Below are 11,218 nucleotides of genomic sequence, written 5' to 3' on the forward strand. Positions count from 1 at the left end.
TTTGACCACATCAATGAATGTACATTGTAATCCTCCAAGCCGTTAATCCTTTGTGTATCATGCTCCCAAGTTTCAACAAGAAGTACAACATCGGCTTTGCTTGTTAGTTCATCAATGCCAACCCCCGCATTCCATGGGTATCCATTACAATTCCAAAAGCATATTTTCAATTGTAACTCGGTCTCATAGGTCACGCATCCCTATTTGCTTGAGAGAGAGAGAGATTTTATTATTATCCTCGGAGGTCAAATATGAACTATGCCAAAGTTACGTGTGATGTAGTATGTATGGGTCTGACGAGTGATGCTTGATGCTCCAAAAATGTGGTGATGAGAGTCACAATGGAGAGCCCACACTTTGGCTGGGAGAGAAAAGTGTGTAGGTCTAAGTCATGGCTATAATGTTAGGGAAGCAAGTTTGAATGTGACCAAAATCCAATCACTATAGTAGTGTGCTGGTACTCAAACTCTCAAACTTGCAATGAACATAATGTGCACAATTAGTTTGACTCTTTTCCATTGTCCAAGTGCCTTATCTCGCATTGAAGGAAGTGAGAGCTAACCGAAGTGGCTAGGAGTTTGTGTCATTGACAAGGGATAGGCTAAAGTGTAAAAGGGTGAGTATGGTTTCCTCTTTCAATGAAGAACATGGTTTTGTGGTTGGGGGAAATATGGGTGGTGTAATGTATAAAACGTGAACCACCCGGATTCCTCCCAAGCCATAATACATTGAAGTTTTAGAGAAAAGCTTCATTCACTAGGGACTCTATTGAGGCATCATGTAGAAATTGTAATGGATCCATCTCCCAAACCACTTCTTTATGTCTTGCATCCATCTCATGCTCAAGATCTTACTTTTTTGCTTGCTTCCCATGCAATTGTAGGAAGTCAATGTGAGGGGTTTTGATGCATCTTTATCATGTACTCCACAACCCTTTCCATGCCCATAACCTCAACTGGAAGAGATCCCGACTCAAGAGGTAAGAGGATACATGGTGTTTGTGTCTAAAATTGGAGAAAATTTGTAAGAAAATGCTTTTGGACATTCTCAAACTCTTTCCAAGTAGGCTTTGAGATGCTCCTGCCCCACAGTTCAACTCCATAAAGAAGAAACTGGTGCCACCGACGTGTCAAAAAGGTACTTCTTGAGAGCCCAACATCTGATATTTCCAACATTACCCATGCTCTCAAATGCATAGTACTCTCTCTTCCCGACTTCCAAACAAGACAACACATTTATGCAACTTGTGATTGGCCGGAACCTCAAGGCCAAGGTACTTAAAGCTCTCAACAAATTTATCTCATTGTTTTCCACAATGCATAGCTTCTCCTTATGGTTGGTTTTCACAAGCATAACCTTTTTTTAGGATTCATTCACAATCATCCCACTATGCAAGAAAAATTTATCAAGGATAATCATAAGCTTTTGTGCATCCTCTAAAGTGTGATCTAGAAGCACTACATCATCTACATACAACAAAATCATGATTCCTGCATTGCAAATAGTAACCTCTTCAATGCCTTCTTCTTGCATAAATTCAAGTACCATTTGTTCTAATTGATTGATTCATAGACCAAAGAGAGTTGGTGAAAATGGATATTAGGTAAATTATTATCATCATACAAAGTTACCAAGTTGGGAGTGCCTACTAGCACTTCAATATGGATTCCTAAGAAATTTGGTAATTACAACTATTTAGGTTGATAGACACCAATATCAACTTACAGCTCTCATTCGATACATCCAATGATGCTTGTGCTTCCATGCCCTAGATGGGTTCCCGATCCTAGGATTGATAATTTTTTTGGTCTTGGATTGATTAGGTTATGCTACGATTGCCCCCAACATTTGGCGCCGTTGTTGGGGATCGATAACCTAAGCTAGTGAGTAGAGGATGTTTAGAATAGAGTAATTTCACTACTAATTTCATCGGTTTTGAGTGTGTGTAACTCAATTTCGGGTTGATTTGATGATGTGTGTGCAAGTAATTGAAGCTAGGTTTTGAGTTATGAATACCCAAACCCCCAATGTCACTAATTTCTCACTAACCATTACTAATTTATCACTAACCATTACTAATTTTGCTTCATTTGCATGCTAATTATACTACATTCATGCTAATTTTTACTAATTTTTTACTAACTTTGCTAGACTAACCACTAACATTTTAAGTGTAATGTATGTTTAATCCCCTTCAACACTTTTATCAAGTTCTTTGTGCTAACCTAATTTGATTATTTGACTGTTTGATTTTTGGCCTACAATGGTCAATTTTTGGGCCAAAATTGGAAGAACCACACATGTGTGTGCATGGTGGAATTTTCATCTAGAGCAAGGATTAGCTTGGATGCAACCAATTGTAAGTGCATTGGCCTACTCCATTCAATTTTTGGGTGACTAATTTGATTCCAATGTATTGCTAATTTAGTGCTAAAATTAGGTGTATAAATCAATTGACATACTTTGAGAGCCTAATTGGATTGTTTTGGAGTGAAATAGATGGTCAATTTTGACTAATGAATCATGTGTGTGTCAAGATTAAGCTTGATTTGCAACAAGAATTCATGTGTGTGCATAAAAATTATTGTGTGTATAATGTACCAAAGAGAGAAAAATTGTCATAAAATTCAAGTGTGTGTGCACCTAATCTTGAGTGTGTGAATGCATAGAAATTGATAAAATTGATGATATGTGAGTGTGCAATCATGTAATTGATGTGAATGCTAGGCAATTCCAATCATTGGCTATGCCTTTTTGCCAAAAAATTGGGCAAAATTTGAGCGTGTGTGTCCATTCAAGACCACTTGATTTTCAATGATTGATGGTCAATTGGGGCACCCAAATGCTTTTCGATTGTCAAATGTGCATGAAAAGTGTGTGAAATCACTAGGTATAAGCCTAAATTCATTGCCAATTGGGCCAAATTTGAACTTTTGTGTTTAATTTTTGAGTGTGTGCATTGCTTGATTAGGTCACAATACTGTTGATTTTTAAGAAATTAAGCATGCATACATTCATTTATGTTTGATGACTGTAAAATTTTAGCATTGCAATGAGAAATTGATGGATTAATTGCATAAATTTTTTGTCTAAATTTGGGTGTGTGTGCCTACTCAATGGCATTCAATGTCCAAATTGAAGTTGAATGATTGGTCTTGGTCACCAATTGTGATGATAAGTAGACCAACAAAATATTGGTGTGTGCATCATTGACGACTCAATTGATATACAATAATACCATTGTCGTGTATGTCTATTTGATTGGAAATGGTAAGAGTTTAAATGATATGTGAATTTTCCAATGCCAAAATCAAGCATGTATAGCCTCACAAACCAAAATGACAAATCCAATTGGGTTTGGATGACTTGAGATATTGGAGACGAGCAATTATATTGCAATGATTAAAAATTATGTTTGAATTGGCCAATGTTTTGTGCCAATTTGGTCTACGTAATTATGGATAGTGGTATGCGTAACTCAAGTTGCAATGATTGATACATGGGATTGAATTTGCAATTGTGAGAAAATTGTGCATTAATGAAGCATGTGTGTATTCCCCAATTGATTACAAATCGAGTCAAATTTAAAATCAAAACCGGAATTTCTTGTGCATTCCAATTCATTCTAATGTGTATGGTAAAGTTATCATCAAATTGAAGCAAGATGGACAAGAGTTTGATGAACTTTGTATGATCTAATGGATTTGTGTGTGGATTGTCAATTGTTTTGAGAATAATTTTTCTTTGATTTGATGCAAATCAATGATTAATTATGCTTTTGGATAAACTTGCGTGCAATATATGTGTATTTCTTTCGAACAACGATGCAATTTTAAGATAGATATCAATTTTAAATCAGTTGTTGTGAGCATTTTTGAATCATGATTGCATACAAAGAATGATATCGAGGAGGAATACAAATTTTGTTACCGTGGGAATTTTCCCTAAATGAACTTTTTTCAGAAAGAAAAAAGAGAAAACAATGGCCGCTTTTGAAGCTCTCTCTCTCTCTCTCTCTCTCTCACACACACACACACACACACACACACACACACACACACACACACACACACACACACACACACACTTATTGTTGTGCCACTTGTCGGTTAGCACACTGCAGACCTACATGCTAGAGTGCCTTTATCCATCTTGATTCTCACTCACCTATCCATTCAATGGCTTATACAAGCCCTTCAATTCTGGACGCGTCTTGCCCTTGCCAGCAACTTAAAATTAATTATGGTGCTGCACCACTCCTACCCAGAGGAAGTCAACCCTCACACTCACAATCTGGAGTCACACTGTGTCACTTGCTGCTTTTCAGAGCACGCTAGAGTGTCAGCATGGCTCTTTCTATGCTAATGATTTTATTAGCAGTTGATTATTGCCGCTCTCTCTTGGCCAGCTGGAAACCCGAGCCCACCAGGCACACAACACTGAATCACACTGGTAATCATTGTGCTGCCAACCCTCCAAGATGTTCATGCTAACCTGTTGTCCATAAGACACCCACTCACCCTCAAGAATCTTCCATGCACAATCTGCCATACATGCATAATGGTGGCACACCCATGCTTCTCATGATCCTAATATTTAGGATAAGGGATCCATTGCCCTTTTTTGCAGAAGATTCCAAAGTGCCCTTCATCTTGCAACGAGTAACGATGCACATACACATACTCATTAACAAGCCATTCTTCACTTGGAGTCATCTGTTCATGGAGAAAGAAAATGCCTAGATTATCTCGCTGCCTCCCCTGCTTTCTCTCCTTACCTAATGATTGGCTCACGTCAACTCTATTCAAAACTCACTCCAATTGTTGAGCCCATGAACTCTACATTATATGAGTCACCATGTTTACTACACACACACAGGTCCCAATTACCTTGAGTCGCTCCCTGGGCCCCGCAAGTTCTGTTGCATTTAGAGGGAGCTCACACACCCAATGTTGGCATTGTTAAAAGAAACCCCCCCACATTGTTAAAAGCAACCTGACCCGCTGGCATCCACACATATTTGCACTCCTAACTCGGACCTCCCAAGTTTATTGGGCTCGCAATTGGGTTTCTTGTGCTGGCCTGGATTCACACTCTCACACACACCAAAAGATCAGTGTCATCATCTCATTGTCCCACCTAAACTCCAGGGAATTTGTGCTGTGCTGACCTTTTCTCAGCCTTACACTCGCCATATTCCTTGACCCCTTTAATCTCGTGCCACAAATAGTGAAAAAATGAAGGAGGTGGTTCCCACTAGATCACCTTCCTCCCTTTGAAACCCATATACTCTCGTGAAAGTAGCCATGAAAAATAATAGCGATGTCATCAAAACTTGCTTAACTTTGAGCAAATTGGAAATTCAAAACTCCCGATTGAGAAAAGAATGAGCATAAAATAATAGCAATAAAAAACCTCGATTGAATTTTAAGAGTAAGCATAAAGAATGCTTCAATTCACTTAGAGGGGCTCAACAAAATTTTAATATGTTTATCGATTGCAAATCATTGATATTTCAAGGAGATCTTTTTACTTGAATGAGGATCAGATTGAAAATTGTTTGCATAGACTTGGGAGATTGAGCTACCCATTTTATGTTCATTCATTGGCCATATTGCTTTGTATGTGATAACCTGCTGCATAAGAGCATGGTGTGGACATTGATGGTATGCTATGATTGTGTGATCATTTCCATTGCACCAAAATTCTTGGCGTGTGCATGGGTTGAAACTCAATTTCATTGGCATTTTCATTGCATTACATGAAAAAATAATTTGGCATGCATATGGGCTTCACATTTGATAGCCACATTGATAATGAATACATGCTTGGTGGAGAGTGTGCATTAAAATTTTGATTTGAAATTGCTTGTACATTTTTAGTGCTTGCATTGAATGAAAAATTATTACAAAGCACTAAAATTAAGCTTGTTTGATGGCCAAAAGAGAGCATTTTGGGGTTATGGTTGATCATTTTTGCATGTGTTGAATTTCCATATGCTTAAGAGCACTAATGATTGACTTCATTTTTTGAAGAGTGATTGGCAAAGTGGGATTCCATTGCAAATATGGGATATCGGTATTGTAATGTATTGCAGTATGTGGTTATTTAGAGCCATTTGATTTTCTTGGACCCAAGTTGTATACATGCTAGCTCATAGTTTGGTCTAAATTGAAAATTCCATTTGAGCTAGTTGTTAGCTACCTTTTTGGAGAGCTTTAAATTGTAAAATTTGGCTTTCAAGAGCCACTTCATTTCATCAAATCTGCGTTATTTCTAGCTGGTAATTGGCCTTGACCTTAGGTCAATGTAGGATCATTGCTCATTAGTCCTAGACTCTTAGTGATAGTTTTAATACTCCTTTCATTTTTAACATGACCTAGGGCTATGATTAGGCTTTAGTCCCTTAGTCCATTTTCCATAAACATCTCATGTTGGAAGCAATAAAAAAGTGCTAAAAAATGAAACATGAAAAGAAATTTATATGTTATGTTGTGTCTTGTGAGGCCTAGCGCCTTTCTTGGGGTGGTAGCCTTGTATTGTGCTTTACTTTTTTTTATGAATGACTAAAAAAAATCTATTATGAGCTTCAAAAGTTGTGACAATGTACTAATAGATTAGGAGATTTTATATAGCCTATAGACATGATAGACTTGGATGTTTTATTAAGATTAGTCATATAGTTTTTAGGCTAGTCGGTTTATTGCATTAGTCTAGGGTCATAATTGATTGCTTGTGTTTCATGCATAAAACTGAAAATTTCAAGTGGTTAAATCTTCATGATAGTTTAGGTGTTTTTTTTCTTTAGGTTGTTTAGTTTTTTGTTATGATTGACTCATCCTTTAGAAGCAAATATTCACTTTGCATGATTGTTCATTCTACTTCGTGTTTTATTTATCCTTGTTGACCATTGATACTCATTACTTGTTTTATGTTTTGCAGTTCAACATTCTTCCATGGACTTGCTTTCTATCATGTCATCGTGCTCTGCTTCAGCGGCACACGAGGATGTGCACCAAATTAGGAAGGGGGGAATGTTAGCAACGGCTAACACATGTTATACCAATTATGCACCAAGTTGGAGATGTGCTATGGATGTGAAAAATATTTCCTATTCACATTGTATAAGGTTTTGGGCTCATTGGGAGTTCCAAATTGTATATGATAGTTAGAGGGCTCAAACTTAATCCCATAGTAGAAAGGATTTGTCCGCGTATGTCGCACGTGTCAATGCAAGGAACTTGCCGATACACTGTGTGCGAGCCACAAATGGCTCCAAGCACACAACAAGCCTAAACTAGTAAGCTCCAAGATGGCATTGGTGTGTCACTCACCGCTCTACGCTTCCTGTCGTGGAGTATTTGCTACGCCGCACTCAACCACCTCGCCTTCGTCGTGCTGCCGCAATGCTCGATCGCACACTCTCTCTCTCTCTCACGCATACACACACACACACACACACACACACACACACACACACACACACACACAAGGAGATGAAGAAGAAGAAGATGGAGATGGAGCAAGAGCACTCTTCAATTGCACAAATGAGACAATGAGTGAATTTTAGGTTTAGTTGACTTTTATATGAGTTCACCCCATTCACACTTGGGCGCCCATGCTTACCCAACTAATCCCTTGAATGTTCCAGTTAGAGTGCGCCTCTCATCGACAATCACTCTTACCCTTTTCTTATTGGACTGACAAGCCCGATACCTGACTCTACCAAATATATAATACAATGTCCGCTGTAGGTGATAGGAATGTGTGTGAGGGTTAACATGCCCCCCTTCCTGATGTAGATTCCGTCCTCGGAAGCTATTGAGTTGAAGCTCGTTCATCAAGGTGGAAGAGCTTTTGAGATGAATGTCCTTAGCTTCCTTTAGACTGCAAAATCAAACAACATTGGCACAACAATTGCATTCTCATAAGCAATTAAAAAAGCATATGCAGTTGTAGGCAGACAATTTGATTGGTAACAGAATTTTAAACCATTTGCAGCAATAAACATTAAATTGCAATATACTCAAATGCATAAACAGCTGTAAAGGTAAAAAATTAAACAAGTCTGGGGTCACTAATTTAACGATCGAAAGGCACTAAAGATCGACTATTAATACCATAGGTAAGCTTCTTAATTTCTCTGGTCAATTAAGTTGTTTAATCGTCGTGAGAGCCAAGTATTTCATGTTCGAGGGCTGACTAGAGGCTATACCTAGAAGACCTTGTAGTTAAGCTACGATAAAAGGATTTTCTCATGAAATCATCGCCTAACTGATTACCTTTTATTTGAACCCCCAAAAGTCTTTTCACATTGTTTCAATTTTGATGTGTGTGCTTATTTTGTATGCCTTGGGTTTTTTGCTTTTTAAGGAAAAGCGCCTACACTGGGAACCTCTAGGGCTCTAGTACCATAGGCGATACATGTGAGTGAAGTACCAAATTAAGCTGAGATTTCTCTTCCAGCTTAAGCTTTTACATTGTGGCACTTTGATTTTTTGTTTGTTCATTTTTAGCATTTTAATTTTGTAACTTTGGGGGGTCATATAACATTGTTACCCTCCCCAGGCTCATCACACTAGTAAACTCCCTTTATAATCCTTAAGCTAAACATCAATAGGGACTAAGCGCACTAGAAAGCCCTAGTAAATTTCACACAATGTTGCCTAAATCAGATTAAGAACCTAAGTAACCATTGATTATTAGAAAGGCATTCCCCATGGTATTAAGAGAAGATCTCTAACACCTAGCTTGGTCAAACTAGCTTAGTCGGACTGCTTGATTTTTAAACCTAGACAAGTAATTATGACAAAAATTACATTAAATTTAATGTTTGATACTAAGAAAAGGCGCTGAATATTATGCTACCAATCACAATCAAAGCAGACAAACATGGATGCAAAAAAGATAAGGGGCAATGCTAATGGACAAGAAACACTTGTTTGTGTTGATGGTCACGCTTGATTTGAAGTGTGAATGAGAGAAAGATCCCATGAAGGTCCAAATCTCAACAACAACAACACGTTCTTGTACACACTAGGAAACACAAATAATACCTTTATCAGTGGGAAAAAGGAACTTTGCTAATCGCTCAACTCTAAATCAGAAACACTCCTATCGTACTAATTCTACCTACCCTCCATCACTCGGGTGATGAGGATCAAAGGTGTTTTATGGCATGGGTTTTTGTTTCAGTGTACCAGATGCGAATGTGTAGGTCTGAGTAAATGTTTTGAATTTATTTGTGCATACTTGTTTGCTAATTGCTCTTGCTCTTTATTATTTTTGTCTTGTTTTTGTGAGTATAAGGCTTTGTATATACATTCCCTAAGATTGGAGATTGAGATGTCGGGGAGGACGGTTAAGAGGGAAGCAAGTGAATGATGGATGTCAGCAAACACTCCCCCCTTCCTTGGGTAGATCATACCTTTTGGAATGATGTCGTCACCCTTTGAAACCAGCTGTTCCAAGTTGTTATAGGTGAAGGCTTTAACCAAAAGTTTTCGACCACCCTATGCGTTTCATCTAGTTGCAAGGGTGGTAAGGTACTCTCCCATGATTTTATTTGCAACATTGTTGTAGGTGGTGAACTTACAACTGGAGGTGAAAACTCTTTCTTGCTTGTATGGATATGTACAATGGTAGGTGGAGGTTGTGTCGAAGCTTCTATTTCCGTATAGGAACTACATGAAGAGCAAGAAGTTTCATTTGATTTCCATGTTCCTGAGCTAGGTGGAACAAATCGTTCTTTCTTTGGTACCCAAACTAGCTCTGGAGCAGATATGTAGCATTCCATGATTTTTTCCTTTCCGCAATCTTCAATTTGTTTTGGAGCCACGGGATTGAGTTCACATGGGTCAGGTGACAGGTAAGAACACAATCTACGTTTTGGCACCCAGATTTGATCATTTCCGTGATAGTAGCCTTGGGCTTCCAATAGTCGTTTAGGAATCCAACACCACGTTTCTTTACATTTCTTGGAGCGAGTGGGACGTTTCTTACAAGGCTTTTGTTTTTTAGCACTAGCTATGGTCGCTAAAGAAGCTTTAGGGATCCACTTGTATATTTTCTTCGTTATGTTAGGATGAGTCTTTTCAGAAGCTATATGCATTGCTTGTAGCATATTTAAGGGTACAGGCATTTCATCCCCCTCACGTGTTGCCCAGGTCGTCCCCCTACTTCCCCAAGTGTCTATGGTTTGCTGCTAGGTGGACCCAATCCACATTGTCCGACTCAGTCATCCCAAGTAGTACATCCATATTATAAGGAGAATCTTCCCCAAAATTAGTGTCCGCTTTACATGTGTAAGAATATTGCAATGGGGCCGAGTGAACTGTGGTGTCAGATCCATAATCAATTATGAACCTATTTCCTAGAGGATGTGCTCGACCAGTTACAAGATCCACTCGAATGACAGAATCTTGGAACTGCAAGTAGACATGGTTATTGGTATGGTCGGATTGGATTCATCGCCCTCAAAGTATTGTCCCAACTTGTTAGCAGGTATTTATATAACAAGGTTTTCATCTCGGTTGGGTTGTGGATCTAAGTGTTGCTCCTCTATTGGCATCTCCCTAGCTCCATCCATCTGTGCAAATTGTGGTAGCCCAAACTTCAATTCCCCATTGAGGAAGGCTCGAAGAGCCGAGACTAGCTCAGGGTCTTTATATAGTTTGGACATGATGGTGGTTCTAACTTCTGAAGACATGAAATCCATCAGTTTGGCAATGTTTAACGGCACCTTTTGGCCCTGAGTCCCTTGACGTGGGGAAGATGGGATCTCCATTTCTTCGATAGGATCAGGTAGTCCCTCTGTAAACATTCTTTCCATCAAGAAGTGAGTATGCCCACTTTCCCATGACAGTCACTTTCTTCTTGGATGGCACTAGGTATGGCTAAGGGTCTATGGACTTGATGAGGTTGTTGTTGCATAGGGAACATGGTGTATGTAATCTAGATCTGCCTAGGTGCTGGTTCTAGATCCCTTTGGGTATCTTCTACCAAGATCCTTAATTTCTTGACTTGCTCAATCTTCTCTGTAGGGTTTGGATAAGTTCCTATCTTCTTCTTGGATCCTGGCCATTGTGGCTCATGAAGATCTTCCTTTTTGGTTTCTATCTTAGTGGTCGTTTTGGTCTCCATGGTTTCACCTGAATCGTAATCCTCTTCAACTTCGTTCATATATACGGGGTCGTCACCAGTCCCTATGTTGGACTTT

The sequence above is a fragment of the Adiantum capillus-veneris genome, chromosome 30 (assembly GCF_014529385.1).
Source record: "Adiantum capillus-veneris isolate H3 chromosome 30, ASM1452938v2, whole genome shotgun sequence".
NCBI classification, from domain to species: domain Eukaryota; kingdom Viridiplantae; phylum Streptophyta; class Polypodiopsida; order Polypodiales; family Pteridaceae; genus Adiantum; species Adiantum capillus-veneris.